This window comes from Mauremys mutica, chromosome 2 (genome assembly GCF_020497125.1).
Source record: "Mauremys mutica isolate MM-2020 ecotype Southern chromosome 2, ASM2049712v1, whole genome shotgun sequence".
NCBI lineage: Eukaryota > Metazoa > Chordata > Testudines > Geoemydidae > Mauremys > Mauremys mutica.
The window spans coordinates 10,718,956-10,734,903 of NC_059073.1; the positions used below are offsets into that span (position 1 = coordinate 10,718,956).

A 15,948-nucleotide genomic window follows, 5' to 3' on the forward strand; every position below is an offset into this window, starting at 1 on the left:
TTTTTTAGTGAATTACTCTTCCTTACATTTACAAGACAAGGTCAGATTTGGATCCTGGATTTGTGTGCATAATTCTTGGAATATGGGAGGACAAAATTTGGCCAGAAGTGATTAGAAATTGGAATATCTTTTATATTATAATGTTATTTTCCCTTTAATTTAACAAAAATGAAAGCCCTTCCTACAGCAAGTAATTGCATCCCATGGCCATAATAAACCCCAAGCCATGCCCATCTTCTTATGGTTATATAGCATGACATCAGGGCTTCACTTCATACAAAGCAGCTGTTAAAAGCAGCTTTATGGCTGCTTCTCATTTTCAGTGTCTAGAATTCTACTGTGGTTACTGCAAAAACAAAACTGTCTTCGTATTGTTATTCATATCACAGGGCATCTTCCAAATTATATATCCTTACAGAATCCACTTAATATGGGTTTCAACATGATGCTTATAATGGAGCCTCGACTCATTTTATTCCAAGTACTATAATGCATAAACATTTCTAAAGCTTCTCCGCTATGCATGAATGTACCCTATAGAAGAGAAAAATAAACATAATTTCATGCTAAACTGCCAACTGAACATGGCACGAGAGATTTCTGAACCACTATCTAGTCATTTGTATGCCTCCTACCAATAGTTAGCCATTTTTTTTCATATATAAAAGCTATCCATTTGTGTACTGGTCTTCCTTAATAATTCTTAAAATCAGCACTGAAAGAAGCACAGAGTCATCCTATCCTAAAGGTGTATGACTATAAACAGCTTCTATGGCTAATACCGGCGTTTAGTATCTGCATTATTGCTCCTTAGTTATATTTACCACCCTGGAAAGGCTCAGGATCTCAGGGGTAATATGGAGCTTAAAGGAAAACTGCAGGGGTTTGCTACAATATTTAGAATGTAAGCTCCTTGGGGCAGGGAACCAACTTTTTGTAGTGTGTGTGTGTGTGGGTGTGATGCCTAGCACAATAGAGCCCTGATTCCTCTCCGGGTTCTACCTGTAGGTGCTCCCTAGATACAAACAATACGATACAATACCCTAAATGGTTACAAACATACTGGCTGAATCAGCACCTTGCCCTATCTGCCCCTGCTGCTGGAGGAGAGGAACACCCCCAGGATTCCTGCTAGGGGATGACTGAAAGAGGTAATGCCTCCTCCAAGCACTGTTCCCTGATCTCACAGAAGTCTCTCTCTGGCCAGAACTTGCAATGCTTGGCTGGGAAGGGGTTGGGGTTAGGGGGTTTTAGACAATCATACTGATCCTGGTTACATTCGCTCACCTGCTTCTGCCCCTACTCCACAGTGTGGAACACCCCATCCAAAGGATTCAGCCAGGAGCTCCTGAGAACCGGACCACCGTGGAGCTAGAAGGTAGTCAGGAGACTGCATGAGACATTGGTCTGGTTCCTCTGATACAGGTGTAATTCCATTGGTTTTAATGGAGTTACTCCTGATTTACCTCAGAGATCAGAGTCAGGGCCATAGCCCCAAACACTTTACTTAAACCCAAAGCTCTCCCAGGTTCCTTTCTTTCACTAGTTTTGCCATTTTTTAAAGTAAAAACAAACCGACAATCAAGTTTTTCCGGTCAGATCTGTTATTTAGAGCCATACCTTCCATGCTGCTCACTGTTCCCTACTGAATGAGTTCCTCTCTCCACATTGGCACCATTCTATTACTGGTGGCAGATGTTAGATTTGCAGGCCCACAACGGACAGGATTAGTGCATTGCCCTTCGTTGAAGATCAGTGCTCTGTCTGCATGTCTCCATTCTTCTGCTACCTCTGTAATTTCCCATGGGTTTTGGGAACGTCACTGTGACTGCTTCAGTAAGTTTGTTTGCTATTTCCCTTAATATTCTAGCTTGCATCTCATCCAGCCTGGCTGATCTGTATATGGTTACATTTCCCATGTTCCCCTTTTCTAATAGCTATATTGATTAATTATTTGTATTGCAGTAATGTCTAGAGGCCAGGACCCCACTGTGCCAGATGTTGTACAAACACAGAACAAAAGGGTAGTGCCTGCCCTGACAAGCTGACAATCTACAGTATACTTAGAAGGTGTCTCCTAGTTCTCTACATGCATCTCCTTTAAAATCCATATGCAAAGAGAAAATAAACAACACTCCACTTTCATGGCCATTTTTAAGTCATCAGTTTCATACCTGTCTCTGTTTACCAATGAACCTGTTTTCTCTCTTCTCCCCGATGTATTTATAAATCCCAACTTATTCTCTTTAAGCCTGTGACTAATACTTGTCCATGCTGCTATCTTGCTGCCCATGCTTTACGTCTGAAAGTATTCACTGATTGTGCTCTTGTTTCGTTGTCTCTTGCGTTTCCCTTTACAGCACCGGTTCGACTTGAACCTCAGATCTTGGAACAGTCCATGCAAATCACACTGGCCTCTTCTTTTCTCTTGCATCCTCCTTTTTCAGAGGAAGCCCCAGTGCATTTCCCCATATTTATAGTGTCTTCTAGCATTCTCCCGATGTCCTCCACACTGACTATACAACCACACTGGAAATCGCTCCTCTCCCCACATAGTCAAATAGGAGCTGCATTTTCTTTGGGTCTGACCCAGAGCCACTGAAGTCAATGGAAAGAGCCACATTGACACTGGGCTTTGGATCAAGGTCACCTTGGGGGAAGATTTTCAGAAGTGCTTCTGGGGTTTAGAAGCAGAGGTTCCGGTGACTTTCAATAAGATGTGTACTCCTAAATCCCTTGGGCGCACAGCTGGTTGGGAAATGGTTGTTTTGTCACCACCTAGCCCCATATACAATTTTCAATGAAGGTCAAAAATTTGTGGTTGTTTTTAATGAAAACTTTAGTTATTTTTTAAATTGTACATTCTCCTTCCCCCAAGAATGTCAGTTTTGTCAAAAAGCCAGGTTCCAACAAAATTATAGAGAGAGGATTTTTTTGACTTTTTGGGTGCTTCTTAAGTGCTTTTGAAACATCTCTTCCTTCAGATGATAAAGATGGCAGGTTCCTATCCAATAGTTAATCATGCTTTTTCATTGGCATACTAAAATAATTCTGCTGCAATTTTTCTTCTGCTCTCATAACTAGACGGAGGGACGAGAATAACTTTTGCCTTCCACTGCAGCTTTTCTTTAAACCCAGGTTGCATAAACGCTTTCACACATGGGCAAGTATCTTTCAGGTGAGACTGCATGGTTCAATTATCTCAATGTATCTTACTTTTCAAAATATACTTGGTTGCTCCTTTTGATTTACTAGCACCCTCTGATAATTAGTCCTCTTTCTTTCCCCTCGCTGGCTTTGTTTGATAAGGGTTTTACTAGAGCTTTGGCATATGTAATTTAGAAATCCCACTTGTAATGCAGTACGTCTCTCTCTGCTCTGTCCCAGGCTTGGAGCAGAACAAAAGTCTAATTGCCACTGTTTACAAACCGTTCCACTTGGGAGGAGTTGTGGCTGCATTTGACAAGTTTAGATGTGAGCGATGAGAAGATAATGACTAATTCATTCTTGGAGTCATCTACGACTTCAAACAAAAGACCAGGTTCGTTTGGAAGGTTCATATATTATGTCATAAATCAAATGTAAAGAACTTTATAATAGCCTGGGGCTTGGGCAGCTAATGATTTACAAGCTGGTTTTGATCAATCAAAAATTATTGGAGAAATGAGAAATGGGCTTTGCATAAAGATAAGGCCAAGTCCTGCTACCACAATAGAGCTCAAAGGCCCTGATCTTGTAAACCTGAATGACAACATGGTTCCTGACCCAAAAAACCTGTGGGATGGTTGATTCATTATTTGTACTATGGCAGCACTGAGAGGCCTCAACCAAGATGGATGCTCCATTGTGCTTGGTGCTGTACAAACACAAGTGTAATTCTTCCACCTGTTGTCAATGGCAGTAGCAAGGGCAGGATTCAAAAGCTAGGGCTCCCTCTTAAAATGAAATGATTCTAGCTCAAATTTCTGAGATCACTAAATAGCTTCCCTGGCTGCCCTTAACAGGCAATACTGCCCCACTCACATGCACTATGTCTGCATAAGAAACAGGAAAATTTTATTGGGGGGAAGTGAACACAAGATCAACTTGGGAAAACACAGCTGCCATTTATCTAAATGAGCAATATATATATATATCATTCTTCCAGTCAATGTTAATAATAATCCATTAACTTGGTCCCTCATCCATAGGCATGAAAGTCCACTAGCAAATATTCCTTCTCTTCACCACTTCCACCCTGTAAACCCCAATCACAGTTTGGTATCAGCAGATAGTACAGTCCCAGAGTCCTGCAGTGCAGTCACACAGGCCTGTCTCTGGTGCCTTCAGATGTGCTAGTCAAAATCCTAAGCAAAGTCCTTGCCTCCTTGGCCTTCAATTCCCCTTCCCAACTAATTCTGAGTATGTGTACAGTTATGGTGACTCCTAAAATGTAACTCAAGGAATTCTGAGTAGAAAACTTATGCAAATGAAGCCCTACTTTCACCTTTTCACCAATAAATTGTGGCAGAGAGTGACTTCCCTCTGGAGCATTTCTCCATCTGGAGTTGTGGGGTATCTTATGCAGATGTAGCATCTCTGAGGCCATTCTTCCCCCTATTCACCAGCATATAGGAGTAGAGAACTTCCTACTTTCTTGTGCTTCAGGCCACATGGTTAACATTATCTTGATGAGGGGTTCATTCCCTGTACAGGCCACCACTTGTCACTCTGCACCCTGGATGTGTTGCTAGCAGCTGGGATCAAACCTAGAACATCTGGATCTTAATGCATGAGCCTCCACTGTTTGAGCTAAAAGACCCTCTTCTGTTTTGCAAGGTTGTAGTAGATTCAACCACCTTTCAGTGGCCTAGCCATAGTCAGCCACTGACTGAGCACAGCACCGGCTGGGGGTGGGTTGCGTAAGAGACATTCCAAATCTAAATAAATGAGACAGACAAAAGAAGCATTTAAAGGGGAACCGAGATACACAGAGAGATGAAATTCAATGGGATTTAGGTGCCTCAATCCTTTATGCCCTTCTGAAAAATCCCACTCTAGCAGATTTATCCAAGATCACTCAGGGAGTCTGTGGCTTCTCGAGTCGTCATCCAGAGCCTCCATGATGTTTATTTTACAGCTCAGCTCTGAAGACGTTAGATTCTAAAACGTATTTCCAGGAAGAGACAAGTTCTGAGCAGAGTGTGCGGAGGAATAAGAAGTCTCGCCTGATCCTGAGCCTTGTCCCAAACAAAGGCGAGATTCTGCAAACATTAGCATGTCTGAATGCTCCTCTCTCAAAGGTTTGCCTGAGCGTGTAATTGCTACCACTCAAGCTTAGCTGGAGAGATATGGCATGCGAGTTGTAGTCATACATACTAAAATAGTAGGGGATTAGTGTCGTCTCTTTACATCCCGCCTGCCTTATCCTTAGAGCCAATTAACCGCTGCTTCTCAGTATGCAGCCTGCTGAAGGCAGGGAATTCAGCAATAGCTGACTCCTTCATTGGAGCTCTCACATAAACTGACAAGCCAAGCAACTGTTTCTATCCTGAGGCCTTTGGGAAGCATTATTGACCATGGAGTAAATGCTTTCCATAGCCCCTAGTAACAGGATCAAAGCATGACAGCATAGACACAATAAAGGAAGGGTGGTTGTGTGGTTAGAGCAAGGGACAGCTAGAGTTGGCATTGTCTGGGGCACAGTTACTCAGTCTTACTTCTCTGTTTCTATCTGCACCTGAGCAAAGTCACACATCTGGCCCCAGACACACTGCATTTTCCTTTGACCTTGAGGGAGGCAGTATTGCCTAGTGGTGGGACTAGGACTTGTGCTAAGATTTTCCAGCACGGGTACCTAAAGTTACATGCCTACGTAATCCATACGTAGGCAAGTGGCCTAGGTTTCACAGGTGCTGAGCACCCACTTTCCTCTTTGACTTCAACAGGCTTACACCAGTGTATGCCACTGGATCCTAGGCTAGACTCCTTTGCATCGTACGTCAAGACCTAACATTGTGGGTCTAAGCGTTCTTTAAGAGCCGATTACTATATTACCACTTTTAATACTTGCTTCTCTGTGGGGATGACTGGTGCTAATATGGTTCAGTTGGGTATTCATCCCACATTCAATGCTGTATTTAATCTACCTACTAGAAACTAAACTACTTTATTAACTAATAGAAGTGGTATCTAGGCATTACTTCAAAATGAAAGAATACAATTCATCTTGAATGCACAGGCCTCGATTTCTGCATTTGAAGTGGAAGTGTGATCTAATAGATAAAGCAACGGCCTATGACCAACAAGGCCTGGGTTCTACCCCTGCTCTGACACTGGGCTAATCTTGGGCAAGTCTCCTAACCACTCAGTGCCTCTGTTTCCCCATCTGTAAAATGACAGGTCATCCTTTGTAAAGCACTTTGAGATCTACTGATGAGACATACTATGTAAGAGCTAGATCTTAGACTAGATGACCCTTGTGGTCCCTTCTAACTCTATGATTATTATTTAGTGTCTATCCAAAAATACCCTAACCAGTTGACTTGGTGTGCGATTTTTAAAAGTTCTAAAACTTTTAACATACACAAAACCATTAACGTTGTGCAGTTGGGAGGGATGCAGGGTTAGGAGGACAAAGTCAGGGTTGATGCAGTTGAGCTGCCAGCTAGACTAAGAACCAGACATCTGTTTGCTCAGAGAGTAAATATTCCTGCAGTCATCCATTACGGTACAGGTACATACCTGGTGCAATGCTGAGTCGTTGGGCGTCTCTCCAATTTATCAACATCCTTCTTGAATTGTGGACACCAGAACTGGACATGGTATTCCAGCAAAGGTTGCACCAGTGCCAAAAAGAGAGATTAAATACGTTCTACAAATACATTAGAAGCAATAGGAAGACCAAGGACAGGGTAGGCCTGTTACTCAATGAGGGGGGGAAAACAACAACAGAAAATGTGGAAATGGCAGAAGTGCTAAATTACATTTTTGTTTCAGTTTTCACTAAAAAGGTTAGTAGTGAATGGATGTCTAGCCCAGTGAATGCCAGTGAAAATGAGAACATAAGAACATAAGAAAGGCCGTACCGGGTCAGACCAAAGGTCCATCTAGCCCAGTATCTGTCTACCGACAGTGGCCAATGCCAGGTGCCCCTGAGGGAGTGAACCTAACAGGCAATGATCAAGTGATCTCTCTCCTGCCATCCATCTCCATCCTCTGACGAACAGAGGCTAGGGACACCATTCTTACCCATCCTGGCTAATAGCCATTTATGGACTTAGCCACCATGAATTTATCCAGTCCCCTTTTAAACATTGTTATAGTCCTAGCCTTCACAACCTCCTCAGGTAAGGAGTTCCACAAGTTGACTGTGCGCTGCGTGAAGAAGAACTTCCTTTTATTTGTTTTAAACCTGCTGCCTATTAATTTCATTTGGTGACCCCTAGTTCTTGTATTATGGGAATAAGTAAATAACTTTTCCTTATCCACTTTCTCAACATCACTCATGATTTTATATACCTCTATCATGTCCCCCCTTAGTCTTCTCTTTTCCAAACTGAAGAGTCCTAGCCTCTTTAATCTTTCCTCATATGGGACCCTCTCTAAACCCCTAATCATTTTAGTTGCTCTTTTCTGAACCTTTTCTAGTGCTAGAATATCTTTTTTGAGGTGAGGAGACCACATCTGTACACAGTATTCGAGATGTGGGCGTACCATGGATTTATATAAGGGCAATAATATATTCTCAGTCTTATTCTCTATCCCCTTTTTAATGATTCCTAACATCCTGTTTGCTTTTTTGACCGCCTCTGCACACTGCGTGGACATCTTCAGAGAACTATCCACGATAACTCCAAGATCTTTTTCCTGACTCGTTGTAGCTAAATTAGCCCCCATCATGTTGTATGTATAGTTGGGGTTATTTTTTCCAATGTGCATTACTTTACATTTATCCACATTAAATTTAATTTGCCATTTTGTTGCCCAATCACTTAGTTTTGTGAGATCTTTTTGAAGTTCTTCACAATCTGCTTTGGTCTTAACTATCTTGAGTAGTTTAGTATCATCTGCAAACTTTGCCACCTCACTGTTTACCCCTTTCTCCAGATCATTTATGAATAAATTGAATAGGATTGGTCCTAGGACTGACCCTTGGGGAACACCACTAGTTACCCTCTCCATTCTGAGAATTTACCATTAATTCCTACCCTTTGTTCCCTGTCCTTTAACCAGTTCTCAATCCATGAAAGGACCTTCCCATTTATCCCATGACAGCTTAATTTACGTAAGAGCCTTTGGTGAGGGACCTTGTCAAAGGCTTTCTGGAAATCTAAGTACACTATGTCCACCGGATCCCCCTTGTCCACATGTTTGTTGACCCCTTCAAAGAACTCTAATAGATTAGTAAGACACGATTTCCCTTTACAGAAACCATGTTGACTATTGCTCAAGAGTTTATGTTTTTCTATGTGTCTGACAATTTTATTCTTTACTATTGTTTCAACTAATTTGCCCGGTACCGACGTTAGACTTACCGGTCTGTAATTGCCGGGATCACCCCTAGAGCCCTTTTTAAATATTGGCGTTACATTAGCTAACTTCCAGTCATTGGGTACCGAAGCCGATTTAAAGGACAGGTTACAAACCTTAGTTAATAGTTCCGCAACTTCACATTTGAGTTCTTTCAGAACTCTTGGGTGAATGCCATCTGGTCCCGGTGACTTGTTAATGTTGAGTTTATCAATTAATTCCAAAACCTCCTCTAGTGATACTTCAATCTGTGACAGTTCCTCAGATTTGTCACCTACAAAAGCCAGCTCAGGTTTGGGAATCTCCCTAACATCCTCAGCCGTGAAGACTGAAGCAAAGAATCCATTTAGTTTCTCCGCAATGACTTTATCATCTTTAAGCGCTCCTTTTGTATTTTCATCGTCAAGGGGCCCCACTGGTTGTTTAGCAGGCTTCCTGCTTCTGATGTACTTAAAAAACATTTTGTTATTACCTTTGGAGTTTTTGGCTAGCCGTTCTTCAAACTCCTCTTTGGCTTTTCTTATTACACTCTTGCACTTAAGTTGGCAGTGTTTGTGCTCCTTTCTATTTGCCTCACTAGGATTTGACTTCCACTTTTTAAAGGAAGTCTTTTTATCTCTCACTGCTTCTTTTACATGGTTGTTAAGCCACGGTGGCTCTTTTTTAGTTCTTTTACTGTCTTTCTTAATTTGGGGTATACATTGAAGTTGGGCCTCTATTATGGTGTATTTAAAAAGGGCCCACGCGACTTGCAGGGATTTCACTTTAGTCACTGTACCTTTTAACTTTTGTCTAACTAACCCCCTCATTTTTGTATAGTTCCCCCTTTTGAAATTAAAGGCCACAGTGTTGGGCGGTTGAGATGTTCTTCCCACCACAGGGATGTTGAATGCTATTGTATTATGGTCACTATTTCCAAGCGGTCCTGCTATAGTTACCTCTTGGACCAGCTCCTGCGCTCCACTCAGGATTAAATCTAGAGTCGCCTCTCCCCTTGTGGGTTCCCGTACCAGCTGCTCCATGAAGCAGTCATTTAAAGTATCGAGAAATTTTATCTCTGCATTTCTTCCTGAAGTGAAATGTTCCCAGTCAATATGGGGATAATTGAAATCCCCCACTATTATTGGGTTCTTAATTTTGATAGCCTCTCTAATTTCCCTTAGCATTTCATCATCACTATTACTGTCCTGGTCAGGTGGTCGATAATAGATCCCTACTGTTATATTTTTACTAGAGCATGAAATTTCTATCCATAGGGACTCTATGGAACCTGTGGATTCGCTTAAGATTTTAACTTCATTTGAATCTACACTTTCTTTAACATATAGTGCCACTCCTCCCCCTGCACGGCCTGTTCTGTCCTTCCGATATATTTTGTACCCCAGAATGATTGTGTCCCATTGATTGCTCTCAGTCCACCAGGTTTCTGTGATGCCTATTATATCTATATCCTCCTTTATCACAAGGCACTCTAGTTCACCCATCTTATTATTTAGACTTCTGGCATTTGTGTACAAGCACCTTAAAAACTTGTCCCTGTTTATTAGCCTGCCTTTTTCTGATGTGCCAGATTCTTTTTTATGTGACTGTTTATCATCTGATCCGGCCCTTACATTATACTTCTCATTCCTCTGCTCCTGACTATAACCTGGAGATTCTCTATCATCAGACTCTCCCCTAAGAGAAGTCTGTGTCCGATCCACACGCTCCTCTGCAGCAGTCGGCTTTCCCCATCTCCTAGTTTAAAAACTGCTCTACAACCTTTTTAATGTTTAGTGCCAGCAGTCTGGTTCCACTTTGGTTTAGGTGGAGCCCATCTCTCCTGTATAGGCTCCTCCCATCCCAGAAGTTTCCCCAGTTCCTAATGAACGTGAACCCCTCCTCTCTACACCATCGTCTCATCCATGCATTGAGACTCTGAAGCTCAAATGAGGCAGGATTAGAGGCTAAAATAGGGAAAGAACAAGTTCAAAATTACTTAGACGAGTTAGATATCTTCAAGTCACCAGGGCCTGATTAAATACATCCTAGAATTCTCAAGGAGCTAACTGAGGAGGCCACTAGTGATGATCTTTGAAAAGTCACGGAAGACAAGAGAGATTCCAGAGGACTGGAAAAGGGCAAATATAGTTCCCACCTACAAATAGGGAAATAAGGACAACCCAGGGAATTACAGACCAGTCAGCTTAACTTCAGAACCTAGAAAGATAATGGAGCAAATAATTAAGCAATCAATTTGCAGACACCTAGAAGATAATAAGGTGATAATTATAAGTCAACATGGATTTATCAATAACAAATCACGTCAAACCAACCTAATAGTTTTCTTTGACATGGTAACAAGCCTTCTGGATTGGTGGGGGGGAAAGTGATACATGTGGTATATCTCAACTTTACAAGGCTTTTGATACTGTCTTGCATGACCATCTCATAAACAAACTAGGGAAATACAACCTAGATGGAGCTACTATAAGATGGGTGCATAACTGGTTGGAAAACTGTTCCCAAAGAGAAGTTATCAGTGGTTCATATTCAAGACGGAAGGGCATATTGAGTGGGGCCCCACAGGGATCAGTTCTGGGTCTGGTTCTGTTCAATATCTTCCGCAGTGATTTAGATAATGGCATTGAGAGTACACTGATAAAGTTTGCAGATGATACCAAGCTGGGAGGAGTTGCAAGTGGTTAGGAGGATAGGATTAAAATACAAAATGATCTGGACAAACTGGAGAAATGGTCTGAAGTAAACAAGACAAAATTCAATAAGGACAAATGCAAAGTACTCTACTTGGGAAGTAACAGTTAGTTGCACACATACAAAAAGGGGAAATGACTGCCTAGGAAGGAGAACTGCAGAAAGGGATCCGGGGGTCATAGTGGATCACAAGCTAAATACGAGTGAACAGTGTAACACTGTTGCAAAAAAAAATTAAAAAGGCAAATATCATTCTGGGATGTATTAGCAGGAGTGTTGTAAGCAAGACACAAGAAGTAATTCTTCTGCTCTGCTCCAAGCTGATTAGGCCTCAACTGGAGTATTGTGTTCAGTTCTGGATGTCACATTTCAGGAAAGATGTGGACAATTTGGAGAAAGTCCAGAGAAGAGCAACAAAAGCGATGAAAGGTCTAGAAAACATGACCTATGAGGGAAGATTGAAAAAATTGGGTTTGTTTAGTCTGGAGAAGAGAAGACTGAGAGAGGACATGATAACAAGTTTTCATGTACATACAAGGTTGTTACAAGGAGGAGGGAGAAAAGTTGTTCTCATCAACCTCTGAGGATGGGACAAGGAGCAATGGGCTTTAAATGCAGGAAGGGCAGTTTAGGTTGGACATTAGGAAAAACTTCCTAACTGTCAGAGTGGTTGTGCACCAGAATAAATTGCCTAGGGAGGTTATGGAATCTCCATTGTTGGGAGATTTTTAAGAGCAGGTTTTACCATCACCTGTCAGGGATGGTCTAGATAATTGTCCTGCTATGAGTGCAGGGGACTGGACTACATGACCTCTCGAGGTCTCTTCCAGTCCTGGATGCTATGATTCTATGATCCTTGCCAGTTGGCTTCAGAAGCCCGTCCAATCTTAGAATGTCATCTTCGTGTCTTGATTCCAGGAAGGCAGCAAGCCGTCCTGTTGCCCTTTTATCCTTTGCAGAATGTTCTTTTGCGTCTTCTGAATACTGAATCTTCAGCAAGGAACATTTGTTGGAGAACTCTTTGTAGTCAAGCTTGATTTTCTAACAGTGTGGGCTGAGCTGCCACCCACCTCTCTCCTGTATCTCTCAGTTCCCTTGGAGTCTTGGACCTGCTAGATATTGAGTGGTATCTTCTAGCTTCCATGTTGAGGACCTGATATTGATGTAAAACTTCTAGCTGTGTGGAAGTCCTGCTGCTTCTCTTCTCTCTGGTGGCCATAGTCTGCCTCTCCTCATCTGTCTCCAGGAATGCAGGATACCACCGAACTCAGGAGAGAACAGGGGCTGCTTTTGAGCACAGGCAGAATCAAGTGTGTTTATCAAGAAAGTGTATTTACCAAGAAATTCCGCTATGTGGCTAGCGATCATGTAGTTGCCAAAAGCTTTGGTGGTGCGATAAGATTGTCAATGATGGACATAAACTGTATATCCAGGTCGATCACCTTAAGGACCTAGCTAGAGATTGATCACTGTGATGCACAATCTCCAAGGAGACTACATGATGAGTACGATAAAGATGAAGAGTCAAAATGAATGGAGGAGGCTTCGTACAACTATATCCATCTCCCCCATTGTGCACCAGCTTAAGGACCAGGAACAGTCTGGCCCTTGTAATTGAGCCCATGTGTATTTCAAGAGAGTGGCCTCAGATCAGGAGGGCCGGATGTAAGGAATCCAGAGAGAAGCACATATGCCATTCTCATAGCCGAAAGCCAATGTCCATAAGGGTAGATTTGAAATTAAGCCACTTCAGAGACTCCTGTGTCCACAATTTCTGCCTTGGATGGCTACTTGATAGAAAGCATTTAGAGAAATGGGGAGCACAGAAGAGAACAGGGAATTCAAATGTTTACAGGGATAGTACTGCATGAGGAGGAAAGATTCAGAGAATGCAGTGTGCACAGCCTGGAAAAAAGTGAGAGGCTACAGGGGAATGTGATTCTGGAACTGCACAGAAGGACCCTACAAAGGGGCAAGAGAGACTGTGCTAATAATGACAGACAAGAAATGATGGACTTAAATGGAAACAAATGTGTAGTTGCTAATGGTACCTTTCTGAGAAACAGCACGGAAATAAGTCTATGTGAAAACCAGCGAGACTTGGAGTCAGCTGCAGTTCCTTGTTAGCATATTTGCCATGCCTATGTGTGAGGGCAAACATAAGCTGCTCTCTCAAAGGCTTCCCCAGATGAATTTGAGAGAGAGACTTAGCACAGACAGCAAGAGAGATGTCAATACAACAAGCATTTGTTGGGAGCAACAGTTGCATCCAATGCTACTCGTGGCTGGAAGACTTCCAAGGTAGAAGGCATGAGGAGCTATTTACTGTGCTCTGGGTTATACGGGACATCAGAGAAAAAATGCCATGATTGGTCTACAATCTGAATTAGACTAGGTCAGATACAGGCCAACGTGTTCTAATGTGGGTGTTATCGTTAGGGTTTTACCCATTTTACCTCTCGCTAAGCAAGACTGGTCTGATTTTCCAACCATCTGTGTAACTGCAACTGTCACCGATACATCAGCATTTGCGGGAGTCTCGGCCCCTCTGGGTTTAGGAGCCTAGATTTAAGACATCCACGTCTGAAAATGTTGGCACTACATCTGCATACAGGTGCCTAAATAAACACGTAATGGGAGCTATGGGTTCTTAACACCATGTTTTATTTTCGGTGCTAACGTTTAGACACTCAAGTGGGAACACTTGGAAACTGGACATATGGATGGATATGGACGTATGTAGGTACAGGTCTCAAAGGGTGAGGTTTTTTTACTCATTTTTTTTAAAAATGTGTAGAGACCCCAACCAAGCCTGGATCCTCATTGTGCCAGGCAGGTGTTGTACAAACACACAGAAAGAGACAGTCTCTGCCCTAAAGACCTTGAAGTCTAAACAGACAAGGCACAGAGAACTGAAGTGACTCGGCCAAAGATACATAGCATGGAAGTAGAATCTAGATGGCCTAACCCCCACAGGGTCCTGCTCTGTCCATTGGACCCCACTGTCACTCAGTGGTGGATCAATATTGTTAGACTGCAAGGAAGAGATGGGTTCTGAGGAAACTGAGGAACGGAGCGACTGATGATAGAGCAGGGACTGGAAGCCAGGTCTCCTGACTCCCAGGCTCACAAGCCAGCCACTGGACGGACCCCTGCTCTGGAGAGCTTTCGGTCTAACTAGACCAAGTGCGGGAAACAGGAATTAAAGTGATTTTCCTAAGGGCACATAAGGCAGTGGCAAAGCCAGGATTAGAATACAGGTTTCCTGAGTTTCATTCTGCTGCCCTGCTCACTGGAGCAAGCTGCCTTTCTAGAACAACAGTGAGACAAAGCGGGTGAGGTAATATCTTTTATTGGATCAACTTCTGTTGGTGAGAGAGAGAGAGCCTTTCAAGCCACCCAGGGCTCTTCTTCAGGTCTGGGCTCTGTGCGGCTCGAAATTTTGTCTCTTTCACCAACAGAAGTCGATCCAATAATAGATATTACCACACACACCTTGTCTTTCTAGTATCCTGGGACCGACGACACTGCATTTCTAGAACAAAGCATTTTCCAGGCAGGACCAACTTGCTGAAATGGGGCACACACAAAGTGATCATTGCCACCCCTGGGCTTATGGGGAGGGAAAAAGAGACGGGGAGAAAATCTTAGTGGAATTTCCCCACTGCAGTTTGACTTGCCACATTTATCCAGTGACCACTGGTTTATTTGCTTAACATTGAATGCCTTACGTGGCATGTCAGCGGAGCACCCAGGAGAATAAAGTGCACCACAAACGACTCTCTAATTACTCTTTTCAGATGAAGTAATGAAGTTTAATGTGCAGTGGATCTCATTAATTAACTTTCAGACTTTAATTAACTCTTTGCCTAATTTACCCGCCATAATGCATTATCACAAATGTCAACTTAACAGTCTTCTGATTTTGAGGAAGGGGGAAAAAAATCATGGTATGCAGACATCTTTCCCCCACCCCTTATTTATGCATCCTTCAGCGCAGGATAATATGCGTATCACAGCATCATCAAATGCAAAAAGATCAAGTCATAGACTTTTCAATTAATTCAAGAAGAGAAGTCTTAGAAACGTTGTGTCTGTAGTATGGCCCAGTGAACATCTATCTTACATACGTCTATGGCTCCCATTACTATAACCTACCCTTTTTCTTGTTCATTATTTAATACAAAAACTTTGGATATTCTTATTGTCCAACATATATCTTGGTCCCTTTTTGGATCCTGTTATACTCTAGTACCTTAGTGGTACCTTGTAACATTGAGTTCCACAGGCTAATATTAACCTTGTGTTTAAAATATTTCCTTCGATCAGTTTGGAATTTTCTATGACATACAATGAAGGAACTATAAACAATCCTAACACCACAATCTGGTACACTTACTCTGGCAATGAGAGGCAGTATATCTGAGCACCTCACAATCTTTAATGTATTTATCCTCACAACACCCCTGTGGGGCAGGGAAGTGATATTAATCCCATTTTACAGATGAAGAAATGAGCCACAGAGAGGCTAAGTGACATGGCCAAGGTCTGAGTTAGAGTGTGGCATTAAATCCACATCTCCTCCCAAGTCAGCTCCTTAACCACTGAACCACCCTTCCTCTCAATGCATTTTACAGGAAGCTTGGGCTTTATTTCCTAATCTGCCACAAACCTGCTGCATGACCCGGGGCAAGTCACTGCCCTGTGTGTGCTCAATTTCACTTTCCACCCTTTGTCTCATCT

The 15,948-nt window shown here is 42.5% G+C and overlaps 1 long non-coding RNA gene across 2 annotated transcripts in view; it reads left to right on the forward strand.

Annotated features, from left to right (window-relative positions):
* LOC123364808 overlaps positions 1-15,948 on the forward strand; it is a 60,569-nt gene that overhangs the window by 27,120 nt on the left and 17,501 nt on the right. For both annotated transcript variants that reach the window (XR_006577288.1, XR_006577289.1), the window contains exon 3: positions 3,388-3,541. This is a non-coding gene — a long non-coding RNA (uncharacterized LOC123364808). The remainder of the gene's footprint in view (positions 1-3,387; positions 3,542-15,948) is intronic.